Here is an 18731-nt window from a genome sequence, read left to right as displayed (position 1 = left end):
CGGGGCAATCATGTGGTTCCAGGCATCTGCCTGGGGGTTTCTCCGCCTTGTAGTGTGGCTGTTCCTGGGGGTCGCTGGGCTGTCTGAATCTGGCCATGAGAGCCCTCCGGATGTTGGGTACGGCGTGGCGCCAGCTCTGTGTCTATTTGGTGTGCCAGTGTGTGTTTATCTGCCGCGCATGTGTTTGCGTCTGTATTTATCTGGCACGAGTGAGCACGTCTTTGTTTTCCCTTCTCCACGAATGTGGAGGAAACTTCTGTTTTTAATTAGGGGCCAGGGAACTTGCTTATTGCCACGTTAGCAACTGCTTTATTAATTAGGCAGGTCGTAAAGGATCTTTTCATGCCTTCCCTGAGGTCAGGCCTGAGGCACTCTGCCCTGGAACCTGTGCAGAGTGGCCATTTTGGGGCCACAGACTTGACATTCCTCAGAGGGAGTGGCAAAGCCTTCCCCGTCCTGTGTGCAGAAGAGGGAAGCTGAGGCACAAGTCTGAAGAAAGCCTTTCAAACGGCAGTTATGAGAAGAAAGTTAATACTGACTGGAAACCAATATATGTGAGGCGCTTTACGTGCATAAAAGCTTGATGGATCTCCTAGACACACATGTATGAGGAAAGGAATTCTTTTTCCCGTTATACAGATGAGGAAGGTGAGGCTCTGGGAGGACCCAGCACTTGTGTGGAAGTCGGAGGCTCTGGGTCTCCACGTCTTGTTCCCTGTTCCTTTCTAATGACAGCCATTTTTGAGGCTGCCCAGGGTGGCTTAGCCCTCATCTTTGCCTCAGGTTCCACATCTTGTCACCATGCACTGTTTCTGGCTGGCCTTGGCTAGGCTAGCCCTCCGGCATCTGAGTAATCCATGATGCTTGGCAGGGTGCCGAGTCCCTCACGCTTTCCTCCCTAGATGTGTGGCCTGGGGCCTGGCTGGCTCTGTGAGCACCGATATTAATTAGCATTAATTAATAATCCCCTGTGGGCAGAGAGTGGTGCTGGTGGATCCCCCGAGCTCTAAGGGACCTGGAGGCTGACTTGGGTCCCTGACGTGTGGCAGCTGGGTCCAGGATGGGCAAGGGCTAGTAGGTCCGGGCATGAGCCAAGATCAGTGTCCATAGTGGCACCTCCTGGGCAGCCTTAACCATCCAGGGCCTGTCCCTGGCCCAAGCTCAGGCACTGTGTCTTCCTGTGGCTACAGAAGAGCATTTGAGCTGAAGGAGGCTATGGGGCCCTCCCTGCCAGGAGACGGAGGCTGAAGCCCCCAAAGGGTTACATGGTCAGCATGAAGCTCATGTCCTTGCGCTGGCACCTACTGAGTGACCTTGAGCAAGTTGCTTACCTCTTCCTGCCTTGGTTTCCTCTTCTGTAACGTGAGGGTCATTTCTGCCTTGAAGGGTGTTTGGAAAAAATAAATGATAACATGTGTTTCACATCTCATTAAAAAAAAAATCAGTTGCTGTTGAATCAACTTTGACTCACGGTGACCCCATGTGTGTCAGAGTAGAACTGCGCGCCACAGGATTTTCAGTGGAAATTGGAAGATGATCACTAGGACTTTCTCCTGAGGCGACTCTGAGTGGACTCGAACCTCCAACCCTTCAGTTAGCAGCTGAGTGTGTTAACTGTATGCTGTGTACAGACATAATGGAAATCAATAATCAGAGGCCACAATAATTTTGTGTCCACAAGAGGCAGCGTGGTGCGGGTTAAAGGCATGGCCACTGGAGCCAGCTCTGCCACTTTACCTGCTGCCTGAGGTTGAAACGGGGACTTGATGTACCTGGATATCAGTTTCCCCATCTGTAAAATGGGGCGACAACAGTAAGGACTTCATGGGACTGTTGCAAAGATCAAATAAAATAATGCTTACAGCGTGTCAAGCCTGTTATAATTGTGCAATAAATATCAGCAGAAATCAAGGGAGAAGAGAAACAGCTGTAGCCGGGCTAAAGATTGGGGCTAAGGATGGGGGTGGGAGAATGACAAAGGCTAACTAGTATCACATGAAGGAGTCACACCGTATTTAGGATTGGTCCCTTGGGCATCTGCCTCCTTTTCACAGCTGCGTAGTATTCCACCCATTGTTTACTGGTGGACATTTGGGTTATTGCCTACTTTGCGAAGTCACAAGCAGTCCTGCCAAAAGCATTCTAGCTCTCACCTCCATGCATGAGGTTCTTTGCGGCCAGCCACCCAGAAGGGGAGTTGACAGTGGGGTGTTTGTGTACTTTCCATTTTAACACATACTGCAAAGCTGCTCCCCAAAACCACTGTGCAGTTTACTTCCCCTCCAAATAGAAGTGCCTCAACAGTTTAGTTCAAACATGGGTCTGAGCTGCCCACTGTTGCTGTATTCTAGACCCCCTGGTGCTTCTGTTCCAGGGGGAGATGCAGAGGCTTCCTTAACCCACCCCTTGGGTGTCGCATACAGAAGTGACCCTCTTTGAGAGCCGGTGTCCCTGAAACCTAAGGGGACTGGGAGACTCAGGATGTGGTTGCTCTGGAGGTGACCCCAGGAAGCACAGGAAGGGGAGAGGAGGAGGGAGTCAGAGAAGGGCCGAAGGGTTGTTAATGAGCAGGTCATGCCTGTGGGCAACAGAGGCTCAGTCCTGCTGGGGAGCTCTAGGAGAGAGAGGAGAACACACACCTGGGAGTTTTCCCCACCAAGGGGCGAGGGAACCGGGGTATTGATCCACCTCTGTCAGACACTGGGCAAGGGCTGCTCCTGGAGGGTGTTTGCTCTCTGGCACTCTCCGTCTGCCCAGGGAATGGTCTAGCAGCCAGGCCTCAGCCAGTCACTGTGGTGTCAGTGCGTCCAGGAGCGTGTGTGCTGCAGGGATATGGGTGGACCCAGCCGTGGAGGGGCTGGGGCACAGACAACAGAACAAGTTAAGTCACATGTTTGAAGGGGTGAGGCTTGGGGGAAAGAAACAATCAGAGCAGGGCACAGGTAAGACCGTGGGTGGAGGTTTCTAGCACCTCCCTGGGCACCTAGTAGGTGACTAATAAATGCTATCTTGCTTCTTTCTAGTCCATGGGGAGCTGGTGAGTGGAGGGAAGTGAGTGTGGATTGGGCGCCTGGACAGGGTGGGAAGGGGGTGGTGCGAGGCTGGTAATGATGCTGAAAAGTAATCGGCCCTTCTCTCTGGGAGGCGGTGGAACTCTAATTAGAATGAAAATATGGTTTAATGAGGATGAAAATGGTAATTGTGCTGGGCAGTGGCAGCCCACAGTGCTGCTGTCCCAGGGGCCCCCTCCTGGGCCTCCAAGAGGCTGGGACTTCGTGGGTGAGGAGGACTGGAGTGCTTGGAGCCTCACTTTCCTCCACAGGGTCCTCCGGAGGGTCCTTCCACAGGGCCCTCCCTAGGTGCCAGGTCCGAGAGCCTGGGCAGAGCTACCTGCCTCTGGGGCCGGTTCTAGGGCTCTCACATGTTTTTCCAGCCCACACCTTGTCCCGGGCAGTAACTCAGCAAGCAGTAGAACCAAAACGGTGCTGTCTTCTAGTGAGCACCTACTATGAGCCAGAAACTAACCCACGTAATCCGTAGACCTACACCCATTTTTGGAAACCCTGGTGGCATAGTGGCTAAGAGCTATGGCTGCTAACCAAAAGGCTGGCAATTTGAATCCACCAGGTGCTCTTTGGAAACTGTATGGGGCAGTTCTACTCTGTTTTGTAGGGTTGATATAAGTCAGAATCGACTCGACGGCAATGGGTTTTTACACCCATTTCATAGATGGGGAAGCCGAGGCACAGGGAAACCATGAGTCCTGGTAGGAATATGTTGAAGAGTGGGTAGGAAAGGTGGGCTCAAGTCCCCAGTGATCTACTTTTCTCCTAAAACTGAGGGCGTCAAGGGGTTGCCAGCCATCCTGGCCAGGGCCCTTTCTTCCCCTCTGCTCCTCACCCAGGTTCCCCGACTATGCATGAGGTGCACATACTCATCTCTTTGGGGCTCCACTTACTTCTTCCTCTCTTCTTGTGGAAGTGTGTATGGCTGGGTGGGGTGGGAGTGGCACATCTTTTAAAAAAAAAAACAAAACAAAAAGCAAACCCATTGCCATCCAGTCTATTCCAACACCAAGAGACCCTATAGGACAAACTAGCACTGCTCCATAGGGTTTCCAAGGAGCAGCTGGTAGATTCGAACTGCTGACTTTTTGATTAGTAGCAGAATGCTTAACCACTGCACCACCAGAGCTCCATGGCACACCATAGGGGCTTAATAAATATTTGCTGAACAAATGAATCGCACACATATGCCTGCCATTACAAATGAGGAAATAGAAGCTCAGAGATTCAAAGTCACCTGGTGAGCAGTGGGACCAGGGTTTGAACCCTTTTCTTTCCGTTGCCAGAGCCTGTGCCACAACCTGGATGCTGCCCTCTCCCCCAGCTGGTGCAGGGCACTGTGCCTGATACTGAGATGCATCTTCTGGGTTCCAAGTCTGTTTGAGAGTGGACCAGCTTCCAGGGGAGCCCCTGGGGATGATGGAGACAGTAGCTTCAGTTTATTGAGCACCCACTGTGTATGCTCTGAGAGGCTGTGACATGTGCCCAGGGCCCCACAGCTGACATGTGGTACCTGGTCTATGTAGGGTTCTGACTGGTGGCCCCCCAAAAAGATATGTCCAAGTCCCAACTCCTGGTACCTGTGAATGTGACCTTATTTAGAAAAAGGGTCTTTGCAGATGTGATTAAGGGTTCTGAGATGAGACCCTCCTGGATTAACCAGATGGTTCCTAAATCCAATGACAAATGTCCTTATGAGAGAGGAGGAAAGACAGAGAGAGAGAAGAAGGCTATGTGAAGACGGAGGCAGAGATTGGAGTGACGCTGCCGCAGGCCAGGGAAGACCTGGAGCCTCCAGAAGCTGGAAGAGGCATGGAAGGAGGGAGCGTGTCCCTGCTGACTTCTTGATTTCAGACATCTGGTCTCCAGAACTGGGAGATAATATATTTCTATTACTGTAAACCACCTAGTTTGTGGTCATTTGTTATGGCAGCCCAGAAACTAATGCAGTCTACTCTTCCACGTTTTATCATAAACGTTGTCAGATGCACAGAAACGTTGAAGGAACTGTCCAGCGAACACCATTCATATACCCACCACCTAGAGTCAACAGTCAACATTTGGCTGTCTTTGCTTTGTCACTCTCTGCCCCTCTAGCCATCCATTCATCACTGAATTTTTTTAATGCATTTCATCGTAAGTACCCACTCCCATTTATTTTAACACGGCAGCCAAAGGAATATTTTAAGTCAGATCAGGTCTTTGCCCTACTCAAAACCCTTCTGAGTTTCCCCCCACAAGGCCTCACTGTCCTCCTGTGCCATCCCTTGCCCCTCCACCAACCTCCAGACCTAGCCCAGTGAGCACAGCCACCACTGGCCACATGTGGCTGCCAGGCGGTTGAAAATAACCATTCTGGATTGAGATACGCTAAATGTAAAATACACATGGATTTTGGCTGCGATGTGTTGGTGGTTCGAACCCACTCAGAGGCTCCTCAGAAGAAAGGCCTGGCAATCTACTTCCAAAAAATCAGCCACTGAAAAGCCTACGGAGCAAGTTCTGCTCTGATACACATTGAGTTGCCATGAGTTAGTCAACTCGAAGGAAAAGAGAATATAAAATATCTCATTAATAATTTTTATGTTGATTACATGTTGAAATGGTAAGATTTTGGCTATATTGGGTTAAATAAAATACATGATTGAAATTAGTTGCATCTATTTCTTTTTAAAATGTGGGCAACTGGAAAACTTAAAACTATGTATGTGGCAAGTGTCATACTTCTGTTGGTCACATGTCTGGTCCAGGATGTCAGCTCTGTAAGAGTGGGGATCTTTGCCTTGCTCTCTGCTATGGCCTGGTACATAGTAGGCATTCAATAATTATTTGTTGAATGAGTGACTGAAGCTGTGGAACCCAAGCGCTAAGGCATGACATATTCACCTACACGGAAAGACTTCTACTCAGTTGCCTCTCCACGGAGCCATCTGGTCTCCTGGTGCCTCTTGAATGGAAGGAAAGTGGGTGCAGACAGTGTCCATGTGTGGTGCCTGGAACCACCCCAGCCTCCCGGGGCCAGGGGTCCTTCTCGGCGGCCTGCCCTTCTCTGGGGTATCAGAAGATGGAGATAGGGGGTGAGAGGGGCGGGCACCAGAGCTAGGTACAGGGGCTGCAGGGCGGCGGGCTTCACACAGCAGGGTCCCCTTTGGGGGCTGTGCTGGCGGGAAGGAGCCAGGCTGCCCGGCAGGCGGGGACGGAGCCGAGGTGTCTGCTATCGACCGCCTGGCTGCCACAGGGAAGCTTTTAGACCCGCCAGCGCATCCCTTTGGAGGCAAAGGTCGGGGCTACCCTCTTCCCTACAGGGGGAGGCCACCGTCTTCCTCTCCCCACATCCCATCCTCCTGCAGATCCTGCTCTGCAGCCCCCAAATGCCTGGTTGGGGTTCCTCTCCCGGAACGGTCTTGAGGGGAGGTTGAAGTCTGTCCAGGAGCAGTGTGTGTGCTCCGAGTGTGCACAGCCCTGTGCCCCACAGGTCAAAGCGTGGAACATTTCTGTCTAGAAGGTGCCAGAAGGCTTCCTGTGTGTGCCCCATCCAGGCAGTCCTTAGTGCCCTGGCCTGCTGTAACAAAGCCACAAACTGGATGGCTTAAAACAACAGAAATTTATTGTCTCACAGCTCTGGAGGCTAGAAATCCCGTCACGGTGTCATCAGACCATGTTCTCTCCAAAAGTTCTAGGGGAAGATGCTTCCTTGTCTCTCCTGCTTCTGGTAGCCCCAGGTGTACCCTGGCTTGCAGCTGCAGCGTAACTCCGTCACCACACGGCAGTCTTCCCTCTGCGTCTGTTTCTGTGTCAGGTCTTTTTTATAAGAACGCCAGTCGTAACTGGATTAGGGCCCCCTCTACTCCAGTATAAGGAGCCCTGGTGGTCCGACAGTTAAGGCTCGGCTGCTAACCAAAAGGCTGGGGGAAGTTCGAACCCATCCAGCAACTCTGCAGAAGGAAGACCTGGCAATCTGCTTCTATAAAGATTAAAAACCTTAGCCTAGAAAACCCTATGGGGCAGTTCTACTCTGAGCTGAAAACTGACTTGATGGCACCCAGCAACAACAACTACATCAGTATGACCTCATGTTAATTCAACCGATAACATCTTCAAAGACCCTATTTCCAAACAACACACTCACAGGTACCTGGGGTTAGGACTTCTGACTTTTCTTTTTGGGGGACACAATTCAATCCATAACATCCCGTCATCCCCCACCCCCCAAGCATTATTCTGATTTCTATCACCATAGACCAGTGTGTCCTCTTTTGTCTGGCTCTTTCCACTCAACACAATGCATCAGGGATTCATCCACGCTGCGTGTATCAGTACCAGTTGCCGTTGAGTCAATTCCAACTCATGGCGACCCCATGTGTGTCAGAGTAGAACTCTGCTCCATAGAGTTTTCAGTGGCTGATTTTTCAGCGGTAGATCGCCAGGCTTGTCTTCCGAGGTGCCTCTGGGTGAACTCGAGCTGCCATCTTTAAGTTAGTAGGCAAGCACGTATATATCAGTAGTTCATTCCTTTTCATTGCTGAGTAGTATTCCATGGAATGAATGGACCTCAACTTGCTTATTTATCCTGCTATCGATAGACATTTAGGTTATTTCCAGTTTTTTGACACTTACAAATAAAGCTGCTATGAACATTTGCCAGTGACAAATTGGCAACAACAAGTCTTTGTGTGGACAACTGTTTTCATTTCTCTTGGGTAAATACCTAAGAGTGGAATTGCTGGGCTGTGTAGCAAGTGTATAACATTATAAAAACAACTAGCTGTTTTCCAAAGTGGTTGTATCATTTTTCACAGCAGCACATGGCTTTCCAGTTCCTCCATGCCTTGTCAGCACTTGGTAACGTCAGTCTAATTTTGGCCATGTTGGTGGCTATAGCCTGGACCACTGAAGTCTCTTCCACCTTGGCCCCCTGAGTCTTCTCAGGTCCCCTACAGTCCTTTGTCCCCTCAGAAACCAGATAGATATTTTGTCTTTAATATTTCCTTTCTTACTTTGGAAAACATTCATACAGGTGAAAAAGTAGAGCCCTCATGATCCCATCCCCTGGCTTCAACAGTGATCCACATTTTGCCTATCTCGTTTCATCTCTCACCTCCCAGCTTTAAAAAAAAAAATGGAATATTTTAAAGCAAATTCCATATGGCTTCACCCCAAAATCCTTTAGTAGGTATTAGAGAACTCTTCTTAAAATATAAATCAGATGACATTGGTCTCTGGCTTGAAATTGTTGAAACCAAAACCAAACCCATTTGCACCGTCAAGTCGATTCTGACTCATAGCAACCCCCATGTGTTGTGCTCTATGGGGTTTTCTTGGCAGTAATCTTTTTTTTTTTATTGTGTTTCAGACGAAGGTAAACAGAACAAACTAGTTTCTTATTAAGCACTTAGTACATATATTGTTTTATGACATTGGTTAACAACCCACGACATGTCAACACTCTCCGTTCTTGACCTTGGGTTCCCTATTACCAGCTTTCCTGTCGCCCCCTGCCTTCTAGTCCTTGCCCCTGGGCTGGTGTGCCCCTTTAGTCTTGTTTTGTTTTATGGGCCTGTCTAATCTTTGGATGAAGAGTGAACTTTGGCTGTAATCTTTATGGAAGCAGCTTGCCAGGACTTTCTTCTTTGGCACAGCTGGGTGGGTTTGAACCATCAACCTTTAGGTTAATAATCCAGCACAAAATATTTCCGCCACCCAGGGAAATTTGAAATTGTCCAGTGATTTTAACTGCTCTTAGACAAGATTCAGATTTCTTCCTACAGCCTCCGTGACTGCTGCTGGGCTCATTGCCTTCATCTTCTACCCCTTTCCCTCTCATTCTCTACTCTAGCCACATGTCCTCCTTCTTGTCTCTACCATACTCCAACCCTGTTCCTGCCTCAGGGCCTTTGCACTTGCTGTTCCCTCTGCCTGGATTGCTCCTCCCCAGATACCTGCATGGTTCCTGTGGTGCCAGCTTCTAAGATGGCTCCTGTATGAATAATAACTGACATACGACTGATTTCCCAAATGGGATGATAACTCATAATCGCACTTGCCCACTTTATCATTCTGACACCAGCCATCCACATAGTACTTTCTCTCTCTGACCTTAACCACTCAGAGTTGGGTTTCCACAAGTCAGGACTTTGTCCTTTCAGCACCTGCCAAATAAGCAAACGCCAGCCTCTCTGCTGGTTCTAACTGCCCCTGGTGGGTTTGATAATTCACTAGAATGAGTCAGAGAACTCATGAAAACTGTTACGTGTACTTAGTTACCTCTTTATTATAAACAGAAAGGATACAAGCCTAGAGACACATCACAAGGTCTGGAAGAGTTCCTGGCACAGGGCCTCCATTGTCTCCAGGGACAAGCTGTACCCTCTTCTGTGCATGGATATCCTCACCAATCCAGGAGACTCCAACGAGAGTGCTCCAAGGTCCTGGGGCCCCGAGTCAATGAATATGCATGATCTGGACCTTAGTGCATAGTTATGACCGATCCAGTCAATGGATATATAGAACTGCATTAGGTCTCCCTCCCTTCCTGCAGTTAGTTCTCCAGGTATGGGGCCTGTGTAGCCCCTCCTTGCCTGACTATTTTGGAAAACAAAGGCATTTTGATTGTTCGGGTTATTTTCAGAAACCAGAGTCAAAGGACCAAACCAAGTTCTTTGTCCCACAGTCTCCAATGGTCCCGTCTCCTGGTCTTCTTGTCCTTTTGTGATCCCTCCCTATGAGTATGGGCAGAACCTAGGGATTGGCTTCTAACCAACAGAACATGGCCAATGTGGGGAATGTCACTTCCCAGATAACATTATAAAAGGCTGTGACGTCTGTCTTGCTGACTCTCTCCCTCTTGCCCTCTCGCTTTCCAAGCTCTGATGAAGCCAGGTGCCACCCTGTGAGATGCTCCATGGAGAGGCCCACGTGGCAAGGAACACACAGCTGCCTCCAGCCAACATCCAGCAAGGAACCACGTTCTGTCGACAACCACAGGAGTGAGCTTGGAAACCAATCCTTCCCAGTGAAGCCTTGAGATGACTGTAGCCCAGGATGCCATGACTATAGACATGACTGCAGCCTCCTGAGAGAGCCTGAGCCAGAGGACCCCACCAAGCTGCACCCAGATCCCAACCCTTAGAAACTGTATGTTAATACACGGTGTTGTTTTAAGCCACTAAGTTTCGGGGTAATTTGTTAATCAGCAATAGATAGCCAATACAACTCTTTTCCACATCTCCTTTAGCTCTTTGCTCAAAAGTCACCTGCTCAGTGAGGCCTTGCTGGCCACCCAATTAAAATGGAACCCCTACGCCTGGCACACCCATCCCCTTCTCTGCTTCATTTTCCTTGTAGAATTTATCACCTTCCCTTAACACCAACTGCCGTCCAGTTGACTCTAACTCATGGTGACCCTATGTGTGTCAGAGTAGAACTGTGCTCTGTAGCGTTTTTTAATTTTGGAGGGGGGAGCAGGGGGCACAAAATTACTTCATTTGAAAGAATAATACAAATGAAAGAACTTAAATGAATATTTTGGGACAATTTCTAGAAAAGGTAAAGGGAAACCCAACATACATCTGCCATCTTGGTGACCACGGAAGTCACCCCTGTGGCTACGGGGAAGCCAGGCTAAAGCTTAGCTCTCTGTCACTGTCTTCTAGGGTGTGTTTGTCAAAGAAGATACTCTGGCAGGCCAGAGTCTGGGGGCCCTCGTCTTGCACAAGTTGGTTATGTAGTCATCCAATTCTTTGATGGGTTTCACCTGCTCATTTAGGTAATGAGTCTCAAGGAAGTCACACAAATGAGGGTCGCTCTTGTCAGTGGCAGTTTGGGCAGTTCCAGTAGTGACTAATTCAGGCTTTTTCCCAAGTATAACACACCGCATTGCATTCAGCCCACTCTCCCAGTCATCGTGGTCTGTTTCTTGAGATTCTGAAGGAAAATTCGGCCACCTCGTTGGTTCTGCACCTTCCTGCCTTTCTCAGCATGTTCCCTCTTATTGTGAGGTTGGTGAAGAAAATATCTGGCAAAATTCTTCCAAGCCACATCATCGAGGTTGCAGGAGTAAAACATGAACAGGTAGACGTAGCAGGCATAGAGCTCCAGGTTGATCTGGTGGTTGATGGTGGTCTCCAAGTCCTGGCTGTCATTCTGGCGCACCTTCGAGGAGGACATGGTCATTGTGGCGGCAGCAGATGAGGAGAGGCATCAGCGGCTGGCTGCGCTGGTGTTGGCCTTGAGGCGTCCAAGGGTGCTGATGTGAGGAGGTTGGGGGAAGGTTGGCGAGTGCCACGTTCTGTTCAAGCACTGTCAATGACTGATTTTTTGCAAGTAGATAGCCACGCCTTTCTTCCAAGGCACCACTGGGTGGACTTGAACCTCCAACCTTTTTGTTAGCAGCTCAGCACGTTATCTGTTTGCACCACCCAGGGATTCCAAAACCAGTTGCCACGGAGTTGATTCTGACTCATGGCTACCCCCTGTGTGTCAGGATAGAACTGTGATCTGTGGGGTTTTCAATAGCTGATTTTTTGGGAAGCAGATTGCCAGGCCTTTCTTCCAATGGTCCTCTGGGTGGGCTATATTGTACTTAACTTATTCCTTGTCCACCTCCCCACACTGGAACTTTGGTCAGTTCAGTGAGGGCAGGGGCCCTTGTCTGCTTTGTTCACTGCTGCATCCCCAGTCTTAAAACACTGTGGGGCACACAATAGTCCTCAAGAAATACTTGTTGAAAGAGTGTGTCTTAGTTATCCAGTGCTGCTATAACAGCAATACCATAAGTGGATGGCTTTAACAACCAGGAATTTATTTTCTCACAGTTTAGGAGGCTAGAAGTCTGAATTCAGGGTGCCAGCTCTAGGGGAAGGCTTTCTTCCTATGTTGGCTCTGGCTTAGGGTAAAATCCTTGTGTCTTCAGGTTGTTTCCTGGTTCCTTGGAGACCTCTAAGTGGTTTGGCATCTGTCTTCCCCATCTCTGCTTGCTGGCTTGCATGTTTAATCTCTTATATCTCAAAAGAGAATTACTCAAAACACACCTGACACTAATCCTGCCTCATTAATATAACAACAACAACCCACTCCCGAGTGGGGTTATTACCACAGGCATAGAGGTTAGGATTTACAACATATATTTTGAGGGGACACAATTCAATTCATAACATAGTGATAAAATGAAGCAGTCTGAGCTTCTGGGTTGGGTCCTTGTTGCTCTGTCCCCCTGGTCTATTCTCCTCCCCCACTCCCAGCACACCTACATACCTTTCACACCTTCCCAGCTCTTAGGGATGTTTCAGGGACAGGAGATTCCCCTCCTACCCAAATACAGACCCAGAAAGCCCTCACCATGCCTACTGAGACTGGTGTTGGAGACCAGAACACTCACCCCACTGGAGCCCCACCCACTGGGAGGCTACCCTGTTCCTCAGGCAGCAGCCTTTGGCCAAGCTTTGACGGGCAAGGGTCCCAGGTGGGTGTCCTCAGCTCTGAGGAGGTCAGGAGGCAGATGCCTTCACTAACTCCTCCCTCCCAGTTTGGGGGCATCACTGTTTCCCATGATGGTTCTCAACCTTGGCCCAACCTATTGCCGCTGAGTCGATTCTGACTCATAGTGACCCAAAAGAACAGAGTAGAACTGCCCCATAGGGTTTCCAAGGAGTGGCTGGTGGAGTCGAACTACTGGCTTCTTGGTAGCAGCCAAATGCTTAACCACTGTGCCACTAGGGTTCCACTGTTCCACCAGGCATCACCTGGGGGCTTTAAAAATGTAGATACCTGCCCCACCCTAAAGAGTCTAATGTAACTGACTGGGGCTAGCTTTGGGGATTTTTTTAAACTCCCCAACGCATCCACTGCCCTCTAGTTGATTCTGACTCATAGTGACCCATAGGGTTTCCAAGACTGTAAAGCTTTACAGAAGCAGATTGCCACATCTTTCTCCCACAGAGCCACTGGTGGTTTCGAACAGCTGACCTTTTGGTTAGCAGCCAAGTGCTTTAACCACTGTGCCACCCGGGCTATTTTAAACTCCAGGAGATTCTAATAAGCAGACAGAATTAAGAATCATTGATATAAAATAGTGTTTCTCAACCAAGGGACACGGTCAGGAGATATTTTTGGTTGTCGCAACTGAGGGGAAGGGGTGGAACCAACATTTAGTGGGTGGAGGCCAGGGATGCTGCTAAACATACTACAGAGCACAGGACAGGCCTCCACAACAAAGAATGATCTAGCCCCAAATGTTAACAGGGTAAGGTCAAGAAACTCTGCTCTAGAAGTACATAAGCCAAATATTCCCTCAGTGAATTCTCACAACGCCAACTCGGGGTAGGTGCTGTTATGTATCCATTTTACAGAAGGAAAAACTGAGGCTTAGAGAGAGGAAGTGACTTGGTCAAGCTCAGACAGCAGATCTGGGTGCTCACACATTTCTTAAGCACACAAAGCTACAAAAAGTACTAAATACATAGTGGGGGGTGGGGGGAGAAACTCTTCGAGGGATAGTGAAGCACAACGGTTAAGCGTGCAGACTCGGCAGACTCTCTGGCTCTGTGTCTTCAGGCAAGCACTTAGCCCTTCCATGCCTCAGTGCCCCCATTCATCAAATGAGGATATGGCAGTAACAGTACCTGCAAGTCTCACATACTTTGCACTTGTTATCAGGAGGGACCAGTCCCTGGAGAAGGACATCATGCTTGATGGAATAGAGGGCTCAAGCATAACAATGATTGTGAGAATGGCTCAGGACCGGGCAGTGTTTCATTCTGTTGTGCACAGAGTTGCTATGTGTCACAATCGACTCAATGGCTCCTAACGACAATACCTGCAAGCTGGCCCCTGCGGGAGCTTATAGGCGGTCGGCTGCTTTGGGGGGTAGGGGGTCTCCACACAGCCATTTGGGCAACCTGAGACTTGTCTGCCCCAGCAGGAAGGTGAATGGGGTCCACTCAGAGGGGCGGGTAGGGCTCAGTCACTATTATCTGGAGGAAGAGTGTCTTAGTAATTTAATGCTGCTATAACAGAAATACCACAAGAGGATGGCTTTAACAAAGAGAAGTTTATTCTCTCACAGTCCAGTAGGCTAGAAGTCCGAGTTCAGGGCGCTGGCTCCAGGGGAAGGCTTTCTGTCTCTCTGTCAGCTCTGGAGGAAGGTCCTTGTCTTTAGTCTTCCCTTGGTCTGGGAGCATCCCAGCACAGGAACCTCAGGTCCAAAGGACACAGTCTGCTCCTGGTACTGCTTTCTTGATGGTATGAGGTCCCCGTTTCTCTCTGCTCGCTTCTCTCTTTTATATCTCAAAGGAGATTGGCTTAAGGCACTATCTAATCTTGTGGATCTCATCAATATAGCTGCCACGAATAAACCTCATTACATCCTAGTGATAGGATTCACAGCATACAGGGAAATCACATCAGACAACAACATGGTAGACAATCACACAATACTGGGAATCAGGACCTAGCCAAGTTGACAGGTATTTTGGGGGGACACAATTCAATCCATGGCATTCCACCACTTGGCCCTAAAAATTCGTGTCTTTGCCACATGTCAAACATATTCACCCCATCATATTCATAGCAAAAGGTTTTTTTTAATAATTTTTATTGTGCTTTAAGTGAAAGTTTACAAATCAAGTCAGTCTATCACATGTAAGCTTATATACACCTTACTACATACTCCCCATAGCAAAAGTTTTAAATCAACTCCAAGTCCAAAGTCCAAAAATTCCTCTTCATCTGTGAAATCGAGAATACAAGTTATCTGCTTCCAAAGTACAATGGCAGAACAGGTACAAGCTAGACATTTCCATTACAGATGGGAGAAATTGGAGGGAAAGAAGGGATAACAGGCACCACGCAAGTCAGCAGAACATATTACATTAGCCCTCAAGGCTTGAAAATAATCCTCTGTTGTCTGAGACCATTTACACAGACTGTAGGTATTGGCCACACTCTCTGGATTCTGAGTGGAGGCCCCTTGGCTCTATCTTCCACGCTAGCTGGGACAGCAACTCTGCTCCCTCAGCTTTAAGCGCACCATTCTCCTAGCCCATCTGAGTGGCAACTCCACCCTTAGAAACACCAGAGGCCATGGCTCCACCCTTTGAAACCCCAGAGGTTGTGAGCATACCTTTTGAGACTGAGGCAGCTCTGCTTCCTGTGCACCTTGTGTCTTTAGCTTCTGCTTCCTGGTTTCTTGGCCTCTCGGCCCCTCAGACCACAGGCTCGCATCTGCCCTGCTGGGGCAAGTGTTCCAAAGCTCTGTAGCTCCACTGGTAAGTGCCCAGAGACACCCCACTCCACCAGTAACTTTTGGCCAAAGGCACTCCGCTCTCATGCTCTGTAGGTCGGCAAGCCTAGCTCTACCGATAAGTGCCCAGAGGCACCCCACTCCACTAGGAAGCCTCCTGCAGACAGGCACTCAGCTTTCTCACTCCGTGGGTTGGCTCCAGCGCTGTCTTGCTGGTCTCCTCGTTCTGCTGCTGCTGGTTCTCTGCCACTGCTGGTGCTCTGCTGCTGCCGACCCACTGTTGCTGCCAGTCTTCTATTCATTCACAGTTTCAAAACCGCTTCCACATCTTAGGTATCTGTTAGAGCAGCACCCACTCCCAGTACCAAATTCTATCTTGGTCATCTAGTGCTGTTGTAACAGAGATACCACAAGAGGATGGCTTTAACAGAGAGAAATTTATTTTCTCACAGTCCAGTAGGCTAGAAGTCCAAATTCAGGGTGCCAGCTCCAGGGGAAAGCTTTATCTCCCTGTTGGCTCTGGAGAAAGGTCCTTGTGATGCATCAATCTTCCCTTGGTCTGGGAGCATCTCAGTGCAGGAACCTCAGGTCCAAAGGATGCAGCCTACTCCTGGTACTGCTTTCTTGGTGGTGTGAGGTCCCCATGTCTCTCTGTCGCTTCTCTCTTTTATATCTCAAAATAAATTGGTTTAAGGCACTATCTGATCTTGTAGACCTCATCAGTACATCTCATTACATCATAGTGATAGGAAATCACATCAGACAACAAAATGGTAGGCAATCATACAATACTGGGAATCATGACCTAGACAAGTTGACAGATATTTTAGGGTGATACAATTCAATCCATGACAAAGCGCATCCCAGGCAGAAGGAACAGCGAGCCATGGCAGCCCCGGGACAAAAGGAAGGTGAGTGTTCCCTACTCCGCCTTCCTTGCTCTCCTCCCTCCTTCCTGAGTTAAAAACTGAAAAGGGCCACCTCTAGGCCAGGAGATTACACCCAGTGGTATGCTGGAGTGGATCAAACTGCCTCACAAAAGCCAATTGTGTACAAGTCTTCCTAACTCGGGGTTCAGCAACGTCATGTTCATAGCTTGAAATCAGCCAAAGTGGGAGAATTTACACCATGGAAATTGACAAAGAATACAAATTAAGCCTCTCCCTACCCCACCAGGTGCTTTACCAGCACACCATGCTTTACACTCATTTGGACACCCCCCTTCCAGCAGACTTCTTCCAAACCACCTTTTCAGAAGGATAAAAACCCTTGCCCTTAGGGAGCTGCTAGTCTGATGGGGGAGGCAGATGGTGAACAAAGATCGTGTCAGAAGGTGAAAGGTGACAGAGAGGTGTCAGAAGAAAACTACAGCAGGGTAGGAGGTAAGCGAGGGACAGGGATTGTTATTTTAGATTAAGGGGCAGAGGAAGCCCCCCTCTGCTCTAACACAGCCCCCTATCTTCCTGCCTGCTCCCCACCCTCAGCAGGTGCCTTTTTTCCTACCCCTTCCCCCCTACCTCCCTGAGCCCTTCTTGAGGCTCCCACCCAACAGCCCGAAGTCTATCCCGCTCCCTGGAATTTTCATCACAGAGAGAACCCAGCTCCCATAGTCCCAAGCTCATTTCTGCACATTTAACTCATTTTCCCTCCGAAATTGGCTTTGCCGCCTGCTCTGGGAAGCCTCATTGCTCCTGTTTGAGGGGACGTGACTCAGTCATCCTGCCCTTTCAGGAGTCCCATGGTCACCACCCACACTCTGCCCACCCCACCCCACCCCACCCCAGTGCCATGGCCATTGAGGGGGGCTCCTTAAGCTGGCGGCTGCTTAGAGGGGCAGGCCCCTCCCCACAGCTATTAGGGAAGACTCAAAGCTTGTCTGCCCCAGCAGAGGGGTGGTCTGGGCCCACTTCAAGTGGGCATGGAGGGCACCAGGCACACATTTTGTGGTCCAGCCTTCCTCGTGCTCTCCTGCCTCAGTTTCCCCATCTGCTCACCCCAGCCTCTCCTGGACAAAACTCCGGGGAGAAATTTCCAGACCCACAGGGATGAGGAAAGACCACTTTGCCTTTGTTCCTCCTCATGACACCTCTGGCCCAGCTTAAGTGGGCCTGGGGGATCAGGAAATTCTAGATCTTTCTTGGACCAACACCCCAGGCAACAATACCTAACCCCCAAATGGTGTCAATTTCTGCTGAGTTTTGGCCAGGAACCACCCCATCCTCCTAGCTCCTCAGAATCCAAAGAAATTTCTAGATGCTTCACCACCTCAGCAGGGTGGGCAAAACCAGGACAGAGCCCCTCCCCCGATGTGCCCCCTAAGCCAGTCCCCACCCACCCAAATCCCACAGCCAAAACCAGCAGCCGCGTCCTCTGTTTACAGATAGGTCTTGGGGCGGGTGTTGGCAAGTTTTAAAAGCTCATTAAGGCCTGGGTTCTTTTTATAGATGAGGTTTCCAGCGTCTTCCCTTTCCTCCACCCCCCTCCGCCCCTCCCCGGATTCCAAACGCCGTATTTATTTGAGTTAGAAAAATAATGAGGTCCCTGAGGTCGTACACAACACATTGGCTCTCTAATCAAAGTATTGCTGTGGAATTAAAAATATATAGAAATCTGTGTGTTTGTGCGCCCATAGCCGGCCGTGGGCACGCTTGCCCAACACCGCCCCGGCCCCATCAGCCTGGCTGTGGGGGAGGGACATAATTAGCTGTTTCCAGAAAAGTCTTCTGGTGGAGACTGGGATTGAATTGCCCACAGTCGCCCCCAGTGGGGACTGCAGGATGGGGTGCCCCCCACTTGAAGGCATCCCAGGCTGAGAGGTTGGGTCCTACCAGGCTGGACGTGGATGGGCTTGAGACCTCGGGGAACAGGGACCAAGTTGGGGGTAGAGGGCAAGGAGACTCTCAGAGAGGGATACATCCCAGGAGTGCACCCAGACCCCAGTTAGTGGGTGGCATAGTGTCCTCCCAAATTCATGTCCACTCAGAACCTCAGCATGTGACCTTATTTGAAAATAGGGGCTCTTTGGAGATGCAAAGGTCCCTGGGTGGAGCAAACAGTTAAGCACTGGACCAGGTGGTTGGAACCCACCTAAAGGCCCTTGCGAGAAACGCCTGGTAATCACAGCCATGAAAACCGCATGGAGCCCAGTCTACTCTGAAACATATGGGGTCACCGTGAGTCAGGGTCCACTTGATGCCAACTGGTTTGGTTTTTTGGTTTTGTTTTGCAGATGTAATTAGTTAAGAATCTTGAGTTGAAATCACCCTGAATTTACAGTGGGCCCTAAACTCAATGACTAGTGTCTATAAGAAAAAGACTTGGACCCAGAGACACAGAGGAGCAGGCCAGGTGACGGCAGAGATCGGAGCGATGCAGCCACCAGCCCAGGAACGCCTGGAGCCACCAGAAGCTGAGAGAGACAAGGAGAA

The 18731-nt window shown here is 49.6% G+C and overlaps 1 pseudogene; it reads right to left on the bottom strand.

Moving 5' to 3' along the window:
• Positions 1-10669: 10669 nt before the first annotated feature.
• LOC126071212 (ferritin heavy chain-like) lies at positions 10670-11237 on the bottom strand (annotated as a pseudogene).
• Between the last annotated feature and the right edge of the window lie 7494 nt (positions 11238-18731).

The sequence above is a fragment of the Elephas maximus genome, chromosome 3 (assembly GCF_024166365.1).
Source record: "Elephas maximus indicus isolate mEleMax1 chromosome 3, mEleMax1 primary haplotype, whole genome shotgun sequence".
NCBI classification, from domain to species: Eukaryota; Metazoa; Chordata; class Mammalia; order Proboscidea; family Elephantidae; genus Elephas; species Elephas maximus.
The sequence above is the reverse complement of the archived record's forward strand: the minus strand, read 5'-3'. Positions and strand labels throughout refer to the sequence as shown.